The sequence below is a fragment of the Triticum urartu genome, chromosome 7A, assembly GCF_056163025.1.
Source record: "Triticum urartu cultivar PI428250 chromosome 7A, HENAU_Tu73, whole genome shotgun sequence".
Taxonomy (NCBI): Eukaryota; Viridiplantae; Streptophyta; class Magnoliopsida; order Poales; family Poaceae; genus Triticum; species Triticum urartu.
In genome coordinates, this window is record NC_141879.1 from 256,751,517 (window position 1) to 256,773,509 (window position 21,993).

The following is a 21,993-nucleotide window of genomic DNA, read 5'->3' on the forward strand; positions in this document are numbered from 1 at the left end:
GTTACTTCTTACCCAAATGATCTTTATATCCAACAGACACAAAATATCCATTCGACTATTCGAAATTACTTTCATTGCTGATCTGATGTCGAGGTAATTGCTGCATCGCCACCAAAACCCACCATCTCTTAAGTTAAAGTAGACCGAGCTAACCCCTATATTAGCATATTACTAAGATAAACAGAAGGCACTGTAGAATCATTTAGTATGTGAGCTTGTCAATCTGAATGTGGAGGGACACCAGCTTAGCCCCGGCCAGCAGCTTGGGTGGAACTGTGAAGCAGGACAGCTCCTGCACGATGACGTCATCGGGATCCCTGTTGCTTGTCACCTCCATTTCCACCTTGACGGTGTTGGTCCTGCCTTTGGGCTCACCCGGTGGGGCGTTCGCGCACAGCTTGGCCACGTAGTGCGGCAGTGGGGATGCCACGCTCTGATGCAGACGACCGACACGGCGATAGGCGCGCTGATGTCGATCACGCCGCCGACCAAGAAAAATGCGCGACCGTCCTCCTCCGCGAACAGCAAGAGCCGTGTCTCCGACAGTGGCACTTGCAGCTGGAGTGCCTTGCCGTACTGGATCCTGTGCACGGGCATGGGATGAACAGTGCTGATGTGGTGGGAGAGCACCGGTGGCGGGCCTTCGTAGCCGCAGATGGGCACGGGGCATTTGCAGGGTGAGGGAGTCCTGGATTAGGGGGTCTCCGGATAGCCGAACTATATCCTTTGGCCGGACTGTTGGACTATGAAGATACAAGATTGAAGACTTCGTCCCATGTCCGGATGGGACTCTACTTGGCGTGGAAGGCAAGCTAGGCAATACGGATATGGATACCTCCTCCTTTGTAACCGACCTTGTGTAACCCTAGCCCCCCTCCAGTGTCTATATAAACCGGAGGGTTTTAGTCCGTAGGACAACATACAATCATACCATAGGCTAGCTTCTAGGGTTTAGCCTCTCTGATCTCGTGGTAGATCAACTCTTGTAATACTCATATCATCAAGAACAATCAAGCAGGACGTAGGGTATTACCTCCATCGAGAGGGCCCGAACCTGGGTAAAACATCGTGTCCCCTGCCTCCTGTTACCATCCGCCTTAGACGCGCAGTTCGGAACCCCCTACCCGAGATCCGCCGGTTTTGACACCGACATTGGTGCTTTCATTGAGAGTTCCACTGTGTCGTCACCATAAGGCTCGATGGCTCCTTCGATCATCGCTAGCGATGCGGTCCAGGGTGAGGCTTTCCTCCCCGGACAGATCTTCATATTCGGCGGCTTTGCACTACAGACCAATTCGCATGGCCATCTGGAGCAGATTGAGATCTATGCCCCTGGCCATCAGGTCAGATTTGGAAACTTGAACTACACGGCCGATGTCCGCGATGACTTGATCTTCGACAGATTCGAGCCCATGCCGGACGCGCCGCGCAGTCACGACGAGCAAGACGTAACTCTACCGTCGGATAGTGTTCGGGAGATCGCATCCGCAGCTACTCCAGTTTTTAACCTGGAACAAGTCGCGCAATCCGAGAGCGGAGGGATGGACCCCACCATGGAGGCCGCACTCTCAGCAACGATGGAGCTGGATACTGACTTCACCCCTTACGAGAGCCGTGTTGCCGAACCACTGGATTCATCTTCGGTCATGGACTCCGAGCTATCCGCGCCCGTCGAGTCCGACTGGGCGCCGATCATGGAGTTCACCTCCGCGGATATCTTTCAGCACTCACCTTGTGGAGATGTGCTAAATTCATTAAGGTCTCTATCCCTGTCAGGAGGACCTTGGCCGAACTATGTCCGGCTAGAATGGGATGCGGACGACGAAGAAATTCGCCGCCCACCCACCACCCACTTAGTAGCCACTATCGATGACTTAACCGACATGCTCGACTTCGGCTCCGAGGACTTCGACGGTATGGACGACGAAGCCGGAGACGAACCGGAACCACCGCCCACAGGGCGCTGGACCGCTACTTCATCACATGACGTGTACATGGTGGGCACCCCCAATGAAGCCAATGGCGACGAGAAAGCGGAGGATGACCCCTCCAAGAAGCAACCCAAGCGCCAACGTCAGTGGCGCCTCCCTAAGTCCCGCCATAGCAAAAACAGCGATAACAATAGTCCACACGACTTCGGAAAAGATGACAACTGCACCACCCCGGTGGCACAAAATGATCAAGATGCAAACAACAAACATAGTACGGATCCGACGTCCGAACACGATGACGCCAAAGATAAGCATCATCAATCCCTGTCTAGGGAAGAAAACAGTCCGGAAGATGATGCACCCATCATCCCGGAAACACACTTGGAGCAAGAGAACCTCTGCAAAAGGCTTACTGCCACAGCGAGAAGCCTGAAGAAACAAAAGGAAAGGCTCAAGGTCGCACAAGATACGCTCAACAGCAAGTGGAACAAAGCAACAAAGTATGGTAGAAGCTACCACCCAAATAGCTATCCAAAGCGCAAGCTATTACCGGAATTCGACGACGAGGCCTTAGTGCCCATACAATCGATAAATGATACGGCCAACCGGCCGGATCCACCACCCTGTGAACACGATAGAGTGGCTAACAAAGTCCCGCATAAGTCAACACACGTTCTACGTGAGAACTTGCGTCAAAAATCCGACGCGACCAGATCATACCGTAGGCTAGCTTCTAGGGTTAGGCCTCTCTGATCTTGTGGTAGATCTACTCTTGTACTACCCATATCATCAATATTAATCAAGTAGGACGTAGGGTTTTACCTCCATCAAGAGGGCCCGAACCTGGGTAAAACATCGTGTCCCCTGCCTCCTGTTACCATCCGGCCTAGACGCACAGTTCGGGACCCCCTACCCGAGATCCGCCGGTTTTGACACCGGCATTTGTGCTTTCATTGAGAGTTCCTCTGTGTCGTTGCCGTTAGGCTTGATGGCTCCTACTATCATCGATAGCGATGTGGTCCAGGGTGAGACTTTTCTCCCCGTACAGATCTTCATATTCGGCGGCTTTGCACTGCGGGCTAATTCGCTTGGCCATCTGGAGCAGATTGAAAGCTATGCCCCTGGCCATCAGGTCAGATTTGGAAGTTTGAACTACACAGCCGACATCCGCGGAGACTTGATCTTCGACGGTTCGAGCCACAGCCGGGCGCGCCGCACTGTCGCGATGGGTATGACCTAGCTCTGCCGCCGAACAGTACCCCAGAGGCTTCGCCCGCATCAGCTCCGACCCTTAGTTCGGAGCCAACTATGCCAGTCGAGGACGGGTGGTTAGACACCGCCTCAGGGGCTGCAGTCTCAACGGAGATTGAGCCGAACTCCAGCCTAAACCTTTGCGCAGCCCGTGACTCCAAGGTGCCTGACCCTTTTCCGGACTCTGAACCATCCGCGCCCCTGCCAATCGAATCCGATTGGGCGCCGATCATGGAATTCACCGCCGTGGATATCTTTCAGCACTCTCCCTTTGGCGACATTCTGAATTCACTAAGGTCTCTCTCTTTGTCAGGAGAGCCCTAGCCGGATTATGGCCAACAGGATTGGGATGCGGACGACGAAGAAATTCGACGCCCACCCACCACCCACTTCGTAGCCACTGTCGATGATTTAACCGACATGCTCGACTTCGACTTCGCAGACATCGACGTTATGGACGATGATGTCGGAGATGAACATGAACCAACACCTATAGGGCACTGGAAAGCCACCTCGTCATATGACATATACATGGTGGATACACCCAAAGAAGGCAATGGCGGCGGGATAGCGGAGGATGTCCCCTCCAAGAAGCAACCAAAACGCCGACGTCAGCGGCGCCGCTCTAAGTCCCGCCAAAGCAAAAGTGGTGATACCGGCATGGGAGATAATAACACTACGGATATTGCCGAAGAAAACAACAAACCCCTCCAGCAAGATTTAGAGCAGGAGGATGGAGGAGCCAGCTCTCCTGAGAGAGCGGCAGACGGAGAGTAGGAGGATGACAATTACACCCCCCCTCCTAAGACGAGGCAAGCCTCGGTGACGATGAATTCGCCGTCCCAGAGGATCCCGTCGAACAAGAGCGCTTCAAGCGCCGGCTTATGGCCACGGCAAATAGCCTGAAGCAAAAGCAGCAGCAGCTTCGAGCTGATCAATATCTGCTAGCTGACAAATGGACTGAAGTCCTCGCGGCCGAGGAATATAAACTCGAGCGCCCCTCCAAGAGTTACCCAAGGCGCAGGTTACTACCCCGACTGGAGGAGGAAGCGTATGATACAGCTGATCGGCCACCTCGTGGCCGTGATAGAGAGGCATTTCAGCCAAAAGCTCAGCCTCCACCCCAACGCCATTCAAATAAAAAGGCATGGGGAGATACGCCAGACCTGCGAGACATATTGGAGGACAAGGCAAAGCATTCAAGATCGATCTACGGATCACGAGGGCGCACCACTCTACGAGACGACAAACGTCATGCCGGATACAGTAAAAGCAAATCCGGTCGGGCCGAACATAGCGAGCAAGACCCATTCGAGCTGCGTCGCGATATAGCCCAATACAGAGGCACCGCACACCCCTTATGCTTCATAGACGAAGTAATGGAACATCAATTCCCAGAAGGTTTCAAACCTGTAAATATTGAATCATACGACGGCACAACAGATCCCGCAGTATGGATTGAGGACTTCCTCCTCCACATCCACATGGCCCGCGGCGATGACTTACACGCCATCAAATACCTCCCACTAAAGCTCAAAGGACCAGCGCGGCATTGGCTTAACAGCTTGCCAGCGGACTCCATTAGCTGTTGGGAAGATCTGGAAGCCGCATTCCTCAACAACTTTCAGGGAAGTTATGTGCGACCACCAGACGCCGATGATTTGAGCCACATAATTCAGCAGCCAGAAGAGTCGGCTAGGAAATTCTGGACTCGGTTCCTTACAAAGAAAAATCAAATCGTCGACTGTCCAGATGCGGAGGCCTTAGCGGCTTTCAAGCACAACATCCGAGACGAGTGGCTAGCCCGGCACCTTGGTCAGGAAAAGCCGAAATCTATGGCAGCTCTCACGACGCTCATGACCCGCTTTTGTGCGGGAGAAGACAGCTGGCTCACTCGCAGTAATAACATACCAAGGACGGCAATAGCAGGTCACGTCGCAACAAGAATAAGAGCCGCATTAACAACGAAAATACTGAGGATATGGCAGTCAATGCCGGATTCAAAGGCTCTAAACCCGATCAGCGGAAAAAGCCATTCAAACAAAGTACATCGGATCCGTCCAGCTTGGACCGTATACTCGATCGCTCGTGTCAAATACACGGCACCCCAGACAAGCCAGCCAATCACACCAACAGGGATTGTTGGGAGTTCAAGCAGGCCGACAAGTGAATTGCCGAAAATAAGGACAAGGGGCCGCATAGCGACGACGAGGAGGAAACCCGGCAGCCGCACACTGGAGGACAGAAGAGGTTTCCCCCGCAAGTGCGGACGGTGAACATGATATACGCAACCCACATCCCTAAGAGGGAGCGGAATCGTGCGCTCAGGGACGTATATGGGTTGGAGCCAGTCGCCCAAAGTTCAACCCTTGGTCCTCCTGTCCGATCACCTTCGATCACAGGGACCACCCCACTAGTATCCATCATGGCGGATTCGCCGCACTGGTCCTAGACCCCATCATCGATGGATTTCACCTCACTCGAGTCCTTATGGACGGCGGCAGCAGCCTGAACCTGCTTTATCAGGACATAGTGCGCAAGATGGGTATAGACCCCTCAAGGATCAAACCCACAAAAACGACCTTTAAGGGCGTTATTCCAGGTGCAGAGGCCCATTGCACATGCCCAATTACACTGGAAGTGGTCTTCGGATCCCCGGATAACTTCCGAAGCGAAGAGCTAATCTTCGATATAGTCCCGTTCCGCAATGGTTATCACGCGCTGCTCGGGTGAACCGCATTTGCTAGATTCAATGCGGTACCGCATTATGCATACCTCAAGCTCAAGATGCCAGGACCTCGTGGAGTTATTACAGTCAATGGAAACACAGAGCGCTCTCTCCGAACAGAGGAGCACACCGCAGCCCCCGCAGCAGAAACGCAAAGCAGCCTCTCAAGGCATTCAACCAGTTCGGCGCTTCACAGCCCGGACACATTCAAGCGCGCTCGAGGCAATCGGCAAATAGACCGCCTGGCGCGATCTGAGCTCCCGTAGCAATACGACGGCCACCCCAATCCCAGCTCAGTGGCGAAACTCGTGCCACGCGTACATAATTACGCATTAAAAATACCATGGGAACAGGTGGGGAGGGGGGCACAACTGCGGCACGCCCCAAGACGCGGCCTAAACCGCACTAGGGGCTTCTCGTTTGGTTATTTTTCTTTTTTTTCTTTCAGGACCTTAATCTCTGGAAACACTGTCCGACAGCACTATTGCCGAACACAAGATGCAGCAACCAAGGAGGCAGACAACTACGTTATATCACGGAATCTTTAGGTTGATTATAGTAAACGAGTGAAATATTCAATTTAATATCATTCCTCAGCTTGCCCTTGGAAGGGAGTTAGTCCTACTCTTTGCTTATCGCACTATCTGTATCACTCTGCTTTAACGCATTTTTTTAATAAATAATGCATGACATTACGACTATTATTGCATTCTTGTTATATATATATATGCGTGTGTGTGTGTGTTCATTAACGACGCCTTGCAACCGTACACTATGGTACGGCCAATACACCAGGGGCTTACGTACCCCACAATGCGGTGTGAAAAGTCCGAACACTTTCACAAGTGCGGCACCCCGAACTTATAGCATTATATGCATCAGCTCCGAATCATGTCGTTGGTCAAATGTTGGGTTTGCCCGGCTCCTATGTTTTGGTACCTTATGTTCCGCTCTATCGGCTAAGGTAGCGCTAGGAGAACTACTGCAATTGTGCCCCGGTTCTACCGGGCTTAGCACCTCAGTAGAGAAAGCTAAAACTGACTGTCATGATAAGGCGAGAGACTGGTCGCTGTTCGGCGAGGTTTTTCGAGTCCCTAAAGACTTATGCCGCTTAGGGCGAGGGGCCGGCCCTGTCCGGCTTACAGGCATGTATCGCGCCCCGTATTCGTCCTTCCAAATACCAGGGGCTTCGCCGAAATTTAAAATTATAGAATTCTATGGCTAAGTGAGAGTGATAAAGCATTATTAGTCCGGTTGCCTTGTTCGTTGTGCTGAGCACCTCCCTCGAAGGACCCAAATATGGGAACAAGAGTGCTCAGGTTTATCCCGAACACCCCAGCACTCGTGGCATGGGGGCAGAAGCCGAGGACTAGCCATCTCTCAGATTGGATAAACAGTCAAACAAAAGGTAATATTTTAAATTCAAACAAGTGTTGCATAGCGCATATGAAACAAGTTTTCATAAATACAGGATAAAACGAGCAAGTTTACTCAAATATTACATCTTTCGAACACTCGTCCGCGATGAGACGGGCGCCCAGCAGAACACCCTCGTAGTACATCTTGGGGTGGCGGTGCTCCTTGCCCTCTGGCGGCCCCTCCTTGATCAGCTTCACAGCGTCTAGCTTGACCCACTGCAATTTCACACGGGCGAAAGCCCGGCGTGCACCTTCAATGCAGATAGATCGCTTGACGACCTCCAGCTGCGGGCAGGCATCCACAAGCCGCCTCACCAGGCCGAAGAAGCTGTTCGGAAGGGAGTTGCCAGGCCACAGCCGGACAATAAAGCTCTTCATGGCCTGATCGGCCGCCTTATGTAGCTCGACCATCTGCTTCAGTTGGTCGCTCATTGGCACCGGATGTTCAGCCTCAGCATATTGAGACCAGAACAGCTTCTCTGTCGAGCTTCCATCATTGGCCTGGTAAAATTGTGCGGCATCGGACACACTACGGGGCAAATCTGGAATGCTCCTGAAGAGCTCCAGATCTGGGTAAGTAATCGGTAATTTACTTTTACATGCTTGCTTTGCATATAGAAAGCCTTACCCGCCGCTATCTTCTTCATCGCGTCGATCTCTTGGAGGGCCTTCTGGGCCTCGGCCTTGGCACTCTTTGCACTCTCAAGGGCCGCGGCAAGCTCAGACTCTCGCGTCTTCGAGTCAAGCTCCAACGCCTCGTGCTTCGTCACGAGAGCCTGGAGCTCTTGCTGCACCTCGCCCACCCGAGCCTCGTGCTTCTCTCGCTCGGTGCGCTCCTTGGCCGCTTTATCTTCGGCCTTGGCGAGCGCTTGCTTCAGGGTCGCCACCTCGGTCGTGGCCCCTGGCAAACATACGATGATCCTGTCATTTTGCAATCACGTCCTCTTTTATATATATACATAAGACATGGTATTACTTACCCTTGTTTTCCTCGAGCTGCCTGTTGGCAAGGCCGAGCTCTTTCCTGGACCCCTCGAGGCCCTGCTTCAGTATGGCGACCTCCGCAGTCAGTGCGGCGGACGCCAGCAGCAAAGCCTGCATACGCATATTGACATACTTATATTAGACTCCTACGATATTATTTGATCCTCTGTTCAGCTTTTCTTTGTTAACACCGAACAAAGCATCAGGGGCTACTGTCTATGCGGTAATATTTCTACTAAATTTAAAAACACTTATCTCGAAGCCTGTTAGAAGGCTGGCACAGGCTTCAGTTAATCCGCTCTTGGTGGACTGAACCTTCTGGATCACCGCACTCATGATAGTGCGGTGCTCCTCGTCGATGGAAGCGCTGCGAAGCGTTTCCAGCAGACTGTCCGGCGCCTCTGGATGGACAGAGGTCACCGGCACACGTGTCTTGCTCCTCTTAGAAGGAGGCCACCTGCCCAAGCCCGGAACCGCTGGAGGGTCCGGCACGGTGTCCGGCTAAGGGCCGAACTCGGAGCTCTTAGGGGCCCTGTCCCCTCGGCTCCCGGAGTCCGGAAGGTCGCCTTGAGGCGCCTCCGGGGCTGTCTCCCCTCGATCCGGTGCCCCTTGAGATAACACCTCGGCATCGTCGGCAGGATGAGGGGAGGTGGTGGTCGGGACTAGATCGCTATCCATGTCTGACAAGCCCAAGGAGCCATCCGATGATACATCGATGCTGGCACGTGGCGGCCTGCATAATTGCGTTCGACGTTAGAGAAAGCAGTGCGATAAAGGAATCCTATGAGTTACTCTGGTATCTGAATACTACCCTCTCATGGGGCCTGGGGGTGGGGATGAGCTGCCCCTCATCTGGGAGCCGGTGCGCGATGTTGTCGGGCAGGTATCCGGCTCTCCTCAGTTTCTTGATGTCTCCCTCTGTGACGGAGGAGACCATCCACTTGCCTCCTGCTCCGGACATGATTTGAGAAGGTCAAGGTGGGAAGTGCGGACTTGGGCGCTAGAGCTCGAGTGTACGAAAACGGATGGGCAAGGGAGGAAGAAGGCGTGGATAGAAAGGTGAAATCCTTATCCCTTTATATGGGCGGACGAAGCTAAGCGTCCCCACTTGCCTGGTAAAACTCGCTTATCCCCGAAGCGCCGCAATTGATGGCGCAGTTGGGTTACCCACGCCCGTATTGATGAGAATCCCGTACGAAAATATTATTCTCTCTACGGTGGATTGTGGAACTTATTTTGCAGGGTCGGACACTATCCTCGTGTTCAAATTCTTCTGTGATGTATTCGGAGAAGGAACCCGCCTTGCAATGTCGAAGACAATACTGCGCGCCGGACTTGTCATCATTGAAGCCTGGTTCAGGGGCTACTGAGGGAGTCCTGGATTAGGGGGTCTCCGGACAGCCGGACTATCTCCATTGGCCGGACTGTTAGACTATGAAGATACAAGATTGAAGACTTCGTCTTGTGTCCGGGTGGGACTCTACTTGGCGTGGAAGGCAAGCTAGGCAATACGGATATGGATATCTCCTCCTTTGTAACCGACCTTGTGTAACCCTAACCCTCTCCGGTGTCTATATAAACCGAAGGGTTTTAGTCCGTAGGACAACAACCATAACATACAATCATACCGTAGGCTAGCTTCTAGGGTTAGGCCTCTCTGATCTCGTGGTAGATCTACTCTTGTACTACCCATATCATCAATATTAATCAAGCAGGACGTAGGGTTTTACCTCCATCAAGAGGGCCCGAACCTGGGTAAAACATCGTGTCCCCTGCCTCCTGTTACCATCCGGCCTAGACGCACAGTTCGGGACCCCCTACCCGAGATCCGCCGGTTTTGACACCGACACCCGCCCAAAGGATTCTTTTTAGATTAAGGCGCTGCGTAAACCTTTTTTACTGTCTCTTGTTGCTCACATCCTCCGGATACTCCATACAACCGAGTAGGATGCCGGTGTTATTGGCACGTGGCCACGCCAGGATTTTGCACGTACCTGGACACATGGGGTTTCTTATAAAGGGCATTGTTTAGCCCGGTATCTGTTATAAAGACCAAACAATTTAGGGAGTGTTCGGCGTCGCGAGTTTGGCCCTATATGCATCAGCTCCGAATCATGTCTTTGGTCAAATGTTTGGTCTGCTCAGCTCCCACATTTTGGTACCTTACGTTCTGTTATATCGGCTAAGGTAGCACTGGAAGAACTACTGCGATTGTGCCCTGGTTCATCCGGATGAGCACCTCAGTAGAGAAAGCCGAAAACTGACTGTCATGATATAGTGATAGACTGGTCAACCACTCGATGACTAATCGGAATCTTCGAGATTCCTCCGCATTAACGAGGGACCGTTTCCCGGTCATGTACGTACGCGCACCGTATTCGGACAAGCGCAGAAGTACTAGGGGCTATATAGTAGCCCCACTGTCAAACTCCTATGGCTAAGTGAAAGTGTTAAAGCAATATAGTCTGATTGCCTCGTTCGCTACGCTATCACCTCCTTAACGCACCAAGACATTGGATCAAGTGTGGATATGCATCTTTTGCGAACACCCCCGCATTATATGCGTGGGGGCGGAAGCCGACGACTGCAAACTTTCAGGTTATATACATATATACATAAACGGCTGCACAAGAGGCATCATAGTACTTTTGGGCAAAAGTATAAATATAGCCTTGATTAATTCAAAAAAAATTGTTTGTACAATGGGACTACATGTCACTGGAAAATAATATTCTTCGAGCACCGAGCCTCTATCGAGCGAGCGCCTTCAAGGACTTCTTCAAAGTAGTGCTCGGCAGCCACTCGGCCTATGGCCGAACCCTGTGCCACAACAGTGGTGGCCTCCATCTCCACCCAGCATGTTTTGACACGGGCAAGGGCCATCTGCACACCTTCTATGCACGCTGATCTCTTTACAGCATCGATGTGTGGCACAACTTCAAGGAATTGTTGCACTAAGCTAAAGTAGCTACTCGGCCTTGGCCCTCCTGGCCACAGGTGATCCACAACGGACCTCATGGCAAGTCAGGACAACCTATGGAGCTCGGCCCAACCGTTCAATCGCTCATTCAGCAGCAGCGGACGGACTGGAGCGTGAAACTGTGACCAGAACAGCTTCTCCACTTCGGGACCTTTCTGATCCTTGAAGTACTCGGCTGCATCAGCAGGACTTGCAGCCAAATCCATGTACTCGTCCGCAGAACTCCATAGCCGGTCCAGAGGAGCATACTTCGGATCTCCGAACTTAGTCCGCAACAAGAAGGGCTTCCCAGACACGATATCTGTAGCTTGATTCAGCTCCTCCTTCGTCGCTCTAATTTTGGAGCGGGCTTCCTTGGCAGCCACCCGGGCCTTCTCCAGGTCCGTCGCTTTCGCCCGGTCTTTTTCTTCAAGAAGCCGGTAACGGTCAGCAGCATCTTTTAATTCTACAGCCATCTTGGCTATTTTTTCCTTGCTCTAGCAATGCGCGGCCTGTTCGACCCTTAACTCATTGACCGCCTTTAAAGCGGCCGCATTGCTACTCCTCGCTTGCTCCTTGGCTCGGGCAAGCTCTGCCCGAAGGGTCTCCACGGTGGCAGCTCCATCTGCAGTCACAACATATTAAAGATACTGGCATCATGCTGCTCTTACTATGTGACGATCACCAGAAAAATCACTCACCCTGTGCCTCATCAAGCCGCTTGTTGACAAGCACGATGTCGGCATCTGCCGCATCCAGCTACCGCTTTAGTTCGGCAAACCCATCGGTCCGGCTAGCCACCGGAGCTTCAACCACCTGCACATAAAGGCGGTCTGGTTATTACCTGGGACTATGATCCTCTGTTTTCCGCCGCTCTCAACGACAACCAGAGTCTCAGGGGCTACTATCTGCATGGGCATACCTAACGTATGCGGTACTGTTAAAGGCATACATTATTTCACGTACCTCGAAGCCTTTCAGCAGACTCATAAAAGCTTCGTGCAAACCGCTTTCGGCGGATGAAATCCTTTCAATTACCGTACCCATTAGCGTATGATGTGCTTCCGAGACGACAGCTTGCCCCAAAAGATCCTTTAGCACGTCCGGCCGCACACTACACAAACCCCTGCTGTCGCTCTCCTCAGGAGCAGGATACGGGGGATGCCAGGCAGCCAAAGGGTTATCTTCCGGCGATATTGGATCCGGAGATACCCTTCGCGACGACACTTCAAGGTCGCCCGCTGTCACGACCGGGTTTTCCGGGTTTTAAATTCCAGAAAAGACCATCGTGCTCATCAGCCCCAGGATTACTGTTAGCTGATGAGGCTCCAAACTTGATACAGAAATCTCAAGCAAAATACAAAATATGTAGTACAAGACCCTTCTGGCCTGTGAGTACAACAGTTGGGTTTCTAGTGGTTGATGGCGGAAGCGGTTTGTGAGACATCAGTGTCTATGGGACTCCATTTCCCACGGAAACAGCTGACCAGGTTAACTCCTATCTTCGCAAGGCTGTTATCACTGTTGCTTAGTTTCCGGGGCTGTTATCGCCACGCTCCTCTCCAAGCAAGCAATCTGGCCAAGACAATAGCCAGGGACAAGCCAGTGAGTACTTTGAATGTACTCGCAAACATTAGGAACACAGGTATAATATAATTGATAATCATGCACGGAAAAATTTTATGATCACATCGTCAGTCATAAATAAAACATCTTTTATGCATGCAAGCAGGTTATTTATATGCAACATGAATAAGCGGTAATAGAGAGAGAACAAAATTCCGCGGTCGGGCGTCTGAGCACACCACATAAAGGGCTTAAAAAGAAATGCCACAGTCGGGCGTCTAAGCGACACCACATAAAGGGCTTTAAAAGAAATGCCACAGTCGGGCGTCTGAGCGACACCACATAAAGGGCTTTAAAAGAAATGCCACAGTCGGGCGTCTAAGCGACACCACATAAAGGGCTTTAAAAGAAATGCCACAGTCGGGCGTCTGAGCGACACCACATAAAGGGCTTAAAAAGAAATGCCACAGTTGGGCGTCTAAGCGACACCACATAAAGGGCTTTAAAAGAAATGCCACAGTCGGGCGTCTGAGCGACACCACATAAAGGGCTTTTAAAAGAAATGCCACAGTTGGGCGTCTGAGCGACACCACATAAAGGGCTTTTAGAGTAAATAATCACGATGAATATCCAGGAGGTGGAACCGTCCCAGGGATACTCGATAATATAAATAATGCAACGGGTTAGTCCATCACAAGATAATAATCATAATCTTCACAAGTCACAAGTCACGGTCCAAGTTCTGGTTTAACAATATCTCCTCCGAAGACCGACACTAAGACCAATACTTGACCCATCCCAGACTGTAATCCTTAACCATGGACACGACTATTCGAATAGGTTTTAATCTCTGCAGAGGGTGTACTCTTTACCCACGAGTAACGGATTTCCTTTAGTCCATCGGGACTAATTCCGTTTACGATCTTTTAGTTGAAAACACGCCTAACTTGCACACACCAGCTTAACTCACCGGTGTCTGGAATCACCCACGACACATGTTAAGCAAAACTCTAAGTGGGGAGGCTACAACCTCGCGTAGCATGGGATCAAATTTATATCGCGCGCTCTAAGGGGTGGCCTCCCCTCTCGGTCCCAACCGGAAACACCCATGCCCCCGGACCAGGTGGCATGCCTACCGGCTACAACCGATATCTTCCACCATGGCCTCTCTGTACGGTGTGTGCTTGAAAGGGGTTGACGACTTACTGAACCATACCCTACCTGCGGCAAGGACAAGTGGTAGTACATAGCAAGTATGGGGGTTACTGGAAACAAGACTCGGTCTACGGTCGACTCAGGAGGTTTATAAGTTCCCTGCATGACATGTAAACAAATATATTTCAATCAACAAAATCACCACTCAATATACCTTACCATGCCATGCCGGACATAACCGTCCCGACGGGGACCGGCGACAAGCTCACGCCTACCCAAGGCCGAGGCTTTCCCGGATTCCTTTCCGGCATGCATGCAAGGCACATGAGGATGATTACCATCACAATTATATTCATTTCCAACAGCAAGGAAATCACTAATATGCTTCCATGCAAATGATCATGTCACATGAAATAACAAGTCCTCTGTAATAAGGTGGTGTTATAAACGTGTCAAATAACACACCAAAAACATTATGCCAGGGTTCAGAATGCTTGCCTTTAAGTTGTGGAGGGGTGAGGTGCTCTCCAAAACTTTTGAAAGTTTCTTCTCTCTCTCCAAAATCCTATTTTAAAATATATTTGAATTAACACACATTTCAAAACAGTACAAAAAAGTTGTTTGAAATTTTTTCAAATAAATCTTAAAATAAACTAGACCAAATTTGAGGAAGGTAGGAAAAAGAATCAACTCATTTGGAGTTATATTTAAAAAGTTATAGCCAGTCAAAGATTTGGTCAAATCTGTTTTTTAAAAAAAATAGAAAAAGAAAACGTTTCAAACGAGATTACGCTTTCGGTGCAGAGGAGGCGTACTTGAGGCTTTATGCCTCCACTTAACCACGTGGACCGGCGCTGGGTCTCTGACGGTGGGCCCGCCTGGCCCACTGGTCAGGTTTGACCAGTCGCCCGCGTCGTCTCCCTCCTCTGCCCGAGTGGAGCGGGGCTCCGACGATCATCGCTGGCGAACGGTGGCTCCGTTCGGAAAGCTGAGGCCACCAGTGGATTCAGGGGGCCGAGGTGGTTACTCCGGTAGTCGTAGGGTCGTCGGAGGTGGAGGATATCGCCGGCGGCGAGCTCCACGGCAGAGGGAAGCTTCGGGAGCAAGATGGATCTGGGGCTACGGTGGTTCCCGATCAAAATTGAGTAGGGGGATGGGTTCACGGGAGGATGAGGAAGTTTCTGGCGAAGAGAATGGAGAGGGGGAGGCCCTGGTGGTGCCGGAATGGCCGGGGCAGTGGCGGCGGCAGGAGTTACCGGAGATGGGGAAGAAAGCTCTCCTGGGTCGATTGGCAAGCTGGGGAAGCGTCATTGGGGTGGCCTGAGGTTGCCAGTGTGCGGGAACGGCCCAAGGCGTCCATTTATAAGCGAGGCAAGGCGGTTCCACGGCGGCCGTGGATAAGCTTCCGGCGAACCGACGTTCTGTAGCAGCAGGGCATCGTGGCGGCGACGAGCGCTAGAGGACATGGCTGCGGATGAGCTCGCGCTGCTCCAGGGGCCAGGTGGCGAGCGGGAGGGGTTTGGGCGGCGCTGCCCGTGGCTGGAGCCACTGCGGACGCCGGAGTGCCGCCAAGAATGCCCTGGCAGCGGCGCTGTAGCGTGCCAGGATGGTTTGGCGCGATGCTGCGAGGCGGGGAGTGCGTGGCGAGGTGCTGCCGTGTGGGCCAAAGCCAGGGGGGCCAGCGTGTCGGCTCGGGCGCGGCATCGTGCAATACGCGCGCTCTGGGCACATCCAGTGCACGCACGGGAGATGTTCGACACAATGCCGTGGCATGCTACAGGTCGCAGGTGAGGTTGGGGTTTACCAGATCGAGGTTAGGAGAAACTGGGAGTCTAGTGGACATGCTAGTTTGATCAGAGGTGCAAGCTCACAGTGAAATGCCAAAACTCATGTCAAAACTGGTCATGCCTACAGGGTGCTCGATAGAATGCCACATGCACCTAGGCAACTCTTGGGGTGGCCAAAACTTCCAGATGGTGGTCTCTTTAGATGCAAGAGAGAGTGGTGAGGTTAGTTGGCCAAAAGCAGAAACTTGCTAGTGCAAGTTTTGCAAAACTACAATTCTGGACAGGAAATAAATGACATTATTTCATGAACCAAAATTAATCCAATGGGTGCATGCTCCTGGATTTAGGGGTTTGGTAGGGCTGCCTACAAGTGGGAGAAAGCACAAGATCATTGGAGCAAAATTAAATAGGGTTGTAGTAGAAATCACAAGGCTGGACCAGAATGAAGATGAGGTTGATTCACTCAAAATTTTCAAAGAACAACACCAGGTTTTTGCATAAAGTTGATTCATATGCTACTACCAACATCCCATAATTTTGGTTAGAATTTTAGGTGAATTTATCAAATGGTTGTAGTTCAAATATGGCCATATAACCTTGAAAATCCATTCTTCAAGAAAATAAAGATCAAGCAATTAAATTAGTTAATTAGTTATACTGATAAAAGAAAAGTTTTTCTTGAGAGGTTAAACAAGTCCAATAACATATTTGAAAAGTTTTCTCTTTGGGAAAAACTCATCATAACAGGGAAGGAAATGATTTAAAAATCAAAATGGAGCTCAGAAAATAAAAGTTTTTAATTCCTGGCAAAAATTTTAATGTATAAAACAAGGCCAAAATTTTGGGGTGTCACACCCGCTTCTTGAGCTGGGACTCCGAGGGAGGCGTTTCGCTCTCCATCATCTCCGGAAGAAGATCCCCCGAAGATGAACTCTGTCGAGAAGAGCTGCGATCCGGACTACAATATACAAGCATCGGTTATTGTCTTCAGAAGCAAGGTAGGATATCTTCACTATAAAGTACTTTTTGAGTACTTACAACTCGGTAGAGGGATGATCCCCGCGCGGACATTGTGCGGCAAGAATACCCTCCGAGGCAGGACCCTCTGGCGGAGATTTCTTGTCCCGTTTGGAAACCTTAGTTTCTGGATCTTCAGAGGTAGTCCTCTACCTTCCCTGGGAAGGGAGAATGTCAGATTCTTCCCCTTGGTTATCCTCCCTCACGGAGGCGCTCATTCCTTCGATTGGAATAGGTAGCTATGGAGGCCCACTTTCGCACTCTTTATTCCCCCTTCATCTTCCTTTGAGGGCACTAGACGAGGTGCTGGCTCGAGCATCTTTTCCAGCACCGGATTGTCCAAGCCTTCAGGAAGGGAGGCTGAACACCGAATCATCTTCGCCTTTGCTATCCAGTCCTAGTCAAAGAGTGATTCGTCAGAATGATGTTATGATAAACAAAAGGATAGTGTGTTCGGCCAGGGGATTACTTACTTGGGCAGCGGGGCGGTTGCAGCTCAGGCCCACGTCCTCGGTAGTGTCCGGACACTCTATTTGGGATCCGAAGAACGATTTGTACATCTCCTCATGCGTCATGCCGAGGAAATGCTGAATAGTGCGCGGTCCTTCCGGGTTGAATTCCCACATGTGGAGGGGCCGGCGTTTGCAAGGCTGGACTTGACGAACCAATATAACTTGCATTACCATAACCAGACTGAAATCTCCCTCAAAGAGATCTCGAATGCGACACTCCAGTATTGGCACGTCCTTACCTGGACCCCAGCTCAGCCCCCTGCTGATCCATGACATCAGTTGTGGTGGGGGGCCCGAGCGACAGGTGGGGGCAGCTACCCATTTGGCACTTCGGGGAGCTGTGATGTAAAACCACTCCCGTTGCCACAATCCGGATACCTCTGGAAAGGAACCCTTTGGCCATGGAGCATCAGCAATTTTGCTTATTAAAGCACCTCCACATGCTGCGTACTGCCCCTCGACCATCTTCGGCTTCACATCTAAGGTCTTGAGCCACAGGCCGAAGTGAGGGCTAATGCGGAGGAAGGCCTCACACACGAAAATAAATGACGAGATGTGAAGAAGGGAATCTGGGGCCAAATCGTGAAAATCCAGCCCGTAATAGAACATAAGACCCCTAACAAAGGGATCCAGAGCGAGGCCTAGTCCTCGGAGGAAGTGGGAGACGAACACAATGCTCTCGTTGGGTTCAGGAGTAGGGACGACCTGCCCTCGGGCGGGCAGCCTATGCGAAATTTCGGCGGTCAGATATCTGGCCTCCCTCAACTTCTTGATGTCCTCCTCTGTGACGGAGGAAGGCACCCACCGGCCTTGAAGGCTGGATCCGGACATGATTGAAGGTCCGAAGCACCTGACCTGAGCTTTGGGTGTTAGAACTTGAGGCGAGGGAAGGATCCGATTAAGCACATGAGGGAAAAAGAAAAAGCCTTGTCCCTTTATAAAGGGGATGAATATCAAGCGTCCTCCTCGTGGCCGTTCGAGACTTACCTAAGATCTAGGAGTCATACCAACAGGCACGGTTGGGTTACCCATGTTTGTATTGATGAGAATCCCGTGATAAGGGGAACACGATCTCTGCTTTGACAAGACGTGTCAAGAAACCTCCTCGCGTTATGTGCGGGGCAGGTTAAAGAAAAACGGTTCTAATAATTACCGGGCCGTGGCGTGATGTCATGCTGCCAAAACGCGTCAGCAGATTAGATTTGTGGAAATATTATTATCTCTATGGTGGTATCTGGAACTTATTTTGCAGGGTCGGACACTATCCTTGTATTCAAACTCTTCCGTGGTGTATTCGGAGGAGGAACCCGCCTTGCAATGCCAAAGACAACACTGCACGCCGGACTCATCGTCATTGAAGCCTGGTTCAGGGGCTACTGAGGGAGTCCTGGATTAGGGGGTCTCCGGACAGTCGGACTATATCCTTTGGCCGGACTATTGGACTATGAAGATACAAGATTGAAGACTTCGTCCCGTGTCCGTATGGGACTCTACTTGGCGTGGAAAGCAAGCTAGGCAATACAGATATGGATATCTCCTCCTTTGTAACCGACCTTGTGTAACCCTAGCCGCCCTCCGGTGTCCATATAAACCGGAGGGTTTTAGTCCGTAGGACAACATACAATCATACCATAGGCTAGCTTCTAGGGTTTAGCCACTCTGATCTCGTGGTAGATCAACTATTGTAATACTCATATCATCAAGAACAATCAACAGGACGTAGGGTATTACCTCCATCGAGAGGGCCCGAACCTGGGTAAAACATCGTGTCCCCTGCCTCCTGTTACCATCCGCCTTAGACGCACAGTTCGGGACCCCCTACCCGAGATCCACCGGTTTTGACACCGACACAGGGCGTGAGTGGACACACGCTCTGGTGATCGGCGAGCTTGTGGTAAGTGACATAGAGCCCACAACCTTCATGCGGGCACTCCACCCTCACCGAGGAGAGGACGGCGTCCACCGCCGTGTTCCGCACGTCAAAGCCAACGCCGCACTCGCACTTCTGGCACTGCCGCTGGTTCCCGGGGTGCTCGACGTGGCAGTCCGCGCAAGCCAGGTGTCCTCCATTGCACTACACAGATAACAACACATCAAGCAAGAAACCCGCACCTTGCTCGATCAGCCGAACGGACGAGGTGTATTCGAACCTCATACACTGGAGGCTTCAAGGGGCGGAGGCACAAGGGGTAGTGGAGCAAGGTGAGGTCCATCGAGGCCGTAGAGGGCTCCATCGCCGGGTCCTGTTCCGTCTGCATGATCTCGCCCATGAGCGTGGTGGCTGGTAGGACTAGGAGAAACTTTTCGTTCGCTACACGCTCTCCCTCCCGTACGTGGTGGACATGCAACAGTTCAATCGGTGTCAGATGGCCAGAAGCATACGATAGTACTCCTCCACCGCAGTAGTACTCCCGAAGAGGCGAAGAGCCAAGCGCAGCCCGGACGCTCGTGTGGCAGTTTCATGTGTAGAGTAGTCTAGGATAGCATGTACCGTGGCTGTAAGCTTCAAATCATTGGGGTCGGCTCCATGCTATATTTTTTTGATTAAAATAATCTTCTGGCCCTACTTGTCATCCTGGTGATTCTAGTTTGCACGCTCATCCTGGTGATTCTAGTTTCATGTGTTAGAGGTTGCAACAAATGGAGCATTGTACACTGCGGGTCTTTCAGCGTCAACTCATACAATGAGGAGAAGCTTGATTTTACTACTACACGCCTTCTCCCTCGTCCATGCGCGCGGTGGCTCGCAGACGAGGACATGCTTTTGCTTATAGTACTACGACAAGCTATCCCTCCCGCTCGCGGTGGACGGACATGCGGAAGTGGATTCGATACTGTAGAAGTAGTAGTAGTAACATCATTGTTCGTCTTCTCGAAGAGGCTAAGAGCCAAGTGCAACCTGAACATGGCAGTTGCGAAAATTGGAGCACGCATATAGCCAGGCTCTTGCATGAGACAAAATTACTATGTGAGCCCACTATTGTAGTACTCCCTCCGTCCGAAAATACTTGTCATCAAAATGAATAAAAGGGGATGTATCTAAATGTATATTAGTTCTAGATACATATTTTTTATCCATTTTGATGACAAGTATTTTCGGACGGAGGGAGTACTTGCTAGTATAGCCCTGTAAACTAGAAAGGAGAATTTGCCTTTCTAGAGATTTCAACAAGTGACTAGACTAAACCGAGATGGAGTACATATGGAGCAAAGTGAGTGAATCTACACCATAAATAAATACGTATTTCTCTTGTTTTCCTCTCGGCCTTGGTCGTGGTGCACAATATTGAGTATACTAGTACTATCTTCTTGAAATTTACGAAGTCACCATAGGCACCTCATCGTCGACGGGAACGTCTCCTGACATGCGATAGACGCGAGCGGCAGTCGCCTCCATAGGTGATTGAATGCCAAGGAGGGAGAGGGTAGCGGTTCCTGAGATGTTGAACGGTCAATGATGCGTCCTCAAATTACTCTACATGTAGAGGGAATTAATTGGAGAAGCAGAATAGAGCCAGCATGATGTGAATGCAACAGAGTTTGGATTCTCATATAAAGGCGCCCCACCACTTCAATCCATCTACTCCTTAGTCTCTGCGCAACACTACTCACTCCAATCCAAGACCAAGTGACCAGAAGCCAGAAGCACCTATGGAGGTGAGTGTCGCGAGCGGCAGTCGGCTGTGCCAAATCATCCAAGGCGCCGGCCTGTGGCCCCGCACCGCGCACCATTTCCAGACGGTGCTGGTGACTGCCGATGTCGTAGCCCTCGCCTACGCCGGCTTCACCTCTCGCATGGACGACATGATGATCAACTCCATCTGCAAGTTCGCCGCCGTCAACAAGCGTGTAGGGAAAGCTCCTACTAGTCCTGCCAGCCACCATGCTCATGCGCGAGGGAGGGACGCAGCTTCATTGACTTACTTCTCCTGCCTTTGCGTCTATGACAGGTGGGCCCAACAGGTGGTTGGCCCACCTGTCATGCAGCCAAAGGCAGGTGCAGTTAAGGCACTAGAGCTCAGTCCGCGAGGGAGAGGGCGTTGTAGTAATCAAACTTCTCAGTCTTGTACGAGTTGACGCGACACATCAAAGCACTTCACTCGATATAAGTCTTTTTACACATTTCAAATGGACTACTACATACGGATGTATGTAGACATATTTTGCTTCGTATGTAGTCACTTGTTGCGATCTCTAAAAAGACTTATATTTGGAAACGGAGGGAGTACAACACATGCATGCATGCCGTGACTTCCCTTTTGATACTTGCATGTGTTTATTTGATGCACCTTGCCAAATTTTGACTATAAATTTAACTAACCAATTTTTCATGCATGTCACAAAAAATTACGGGGCTGTTTGGATTGTGACTATGTTTGTCTTATGTTGCCACATTATTTTTCCCACACTTGCCACACTTGCCTAACTTGAGTTGCTCAAATTGTTAGACACACTTTGGCTTGCCTAAGGGAATCTTACACACTTTTTGTGTCTATGACATGTGGGGTTCACTGCTAATAAAAAAAAATCTTGTCTTAGGTGTGGCTAATAAAAAAGACTTATATTTAGGAACGGAGGGAGTAGAAAATTTGTATACCTACTATTAAAAGGAGGTGATATTCTTGGTTTCGTCCCGCTTCGTTTGGTCCTGCTTCAATTAATTTCACGTAAGCTATTTGGTACAC

General features: G+C 50.9%; 1 pseudogene; it reads right to left on the bottom strand.

The window, feature by feature from the left end:
• Window positions 1-202: 202 nt before the first annotated feature.
• On the bottom strand, window positions 203-19,578 carry LOC147959235 (E3 ubiquitin-protein ligase SINA-like 10; annotated as a pseudogene).
• Window positions 19,579-21,993: the final 2,415 nt, after the last annotated feature.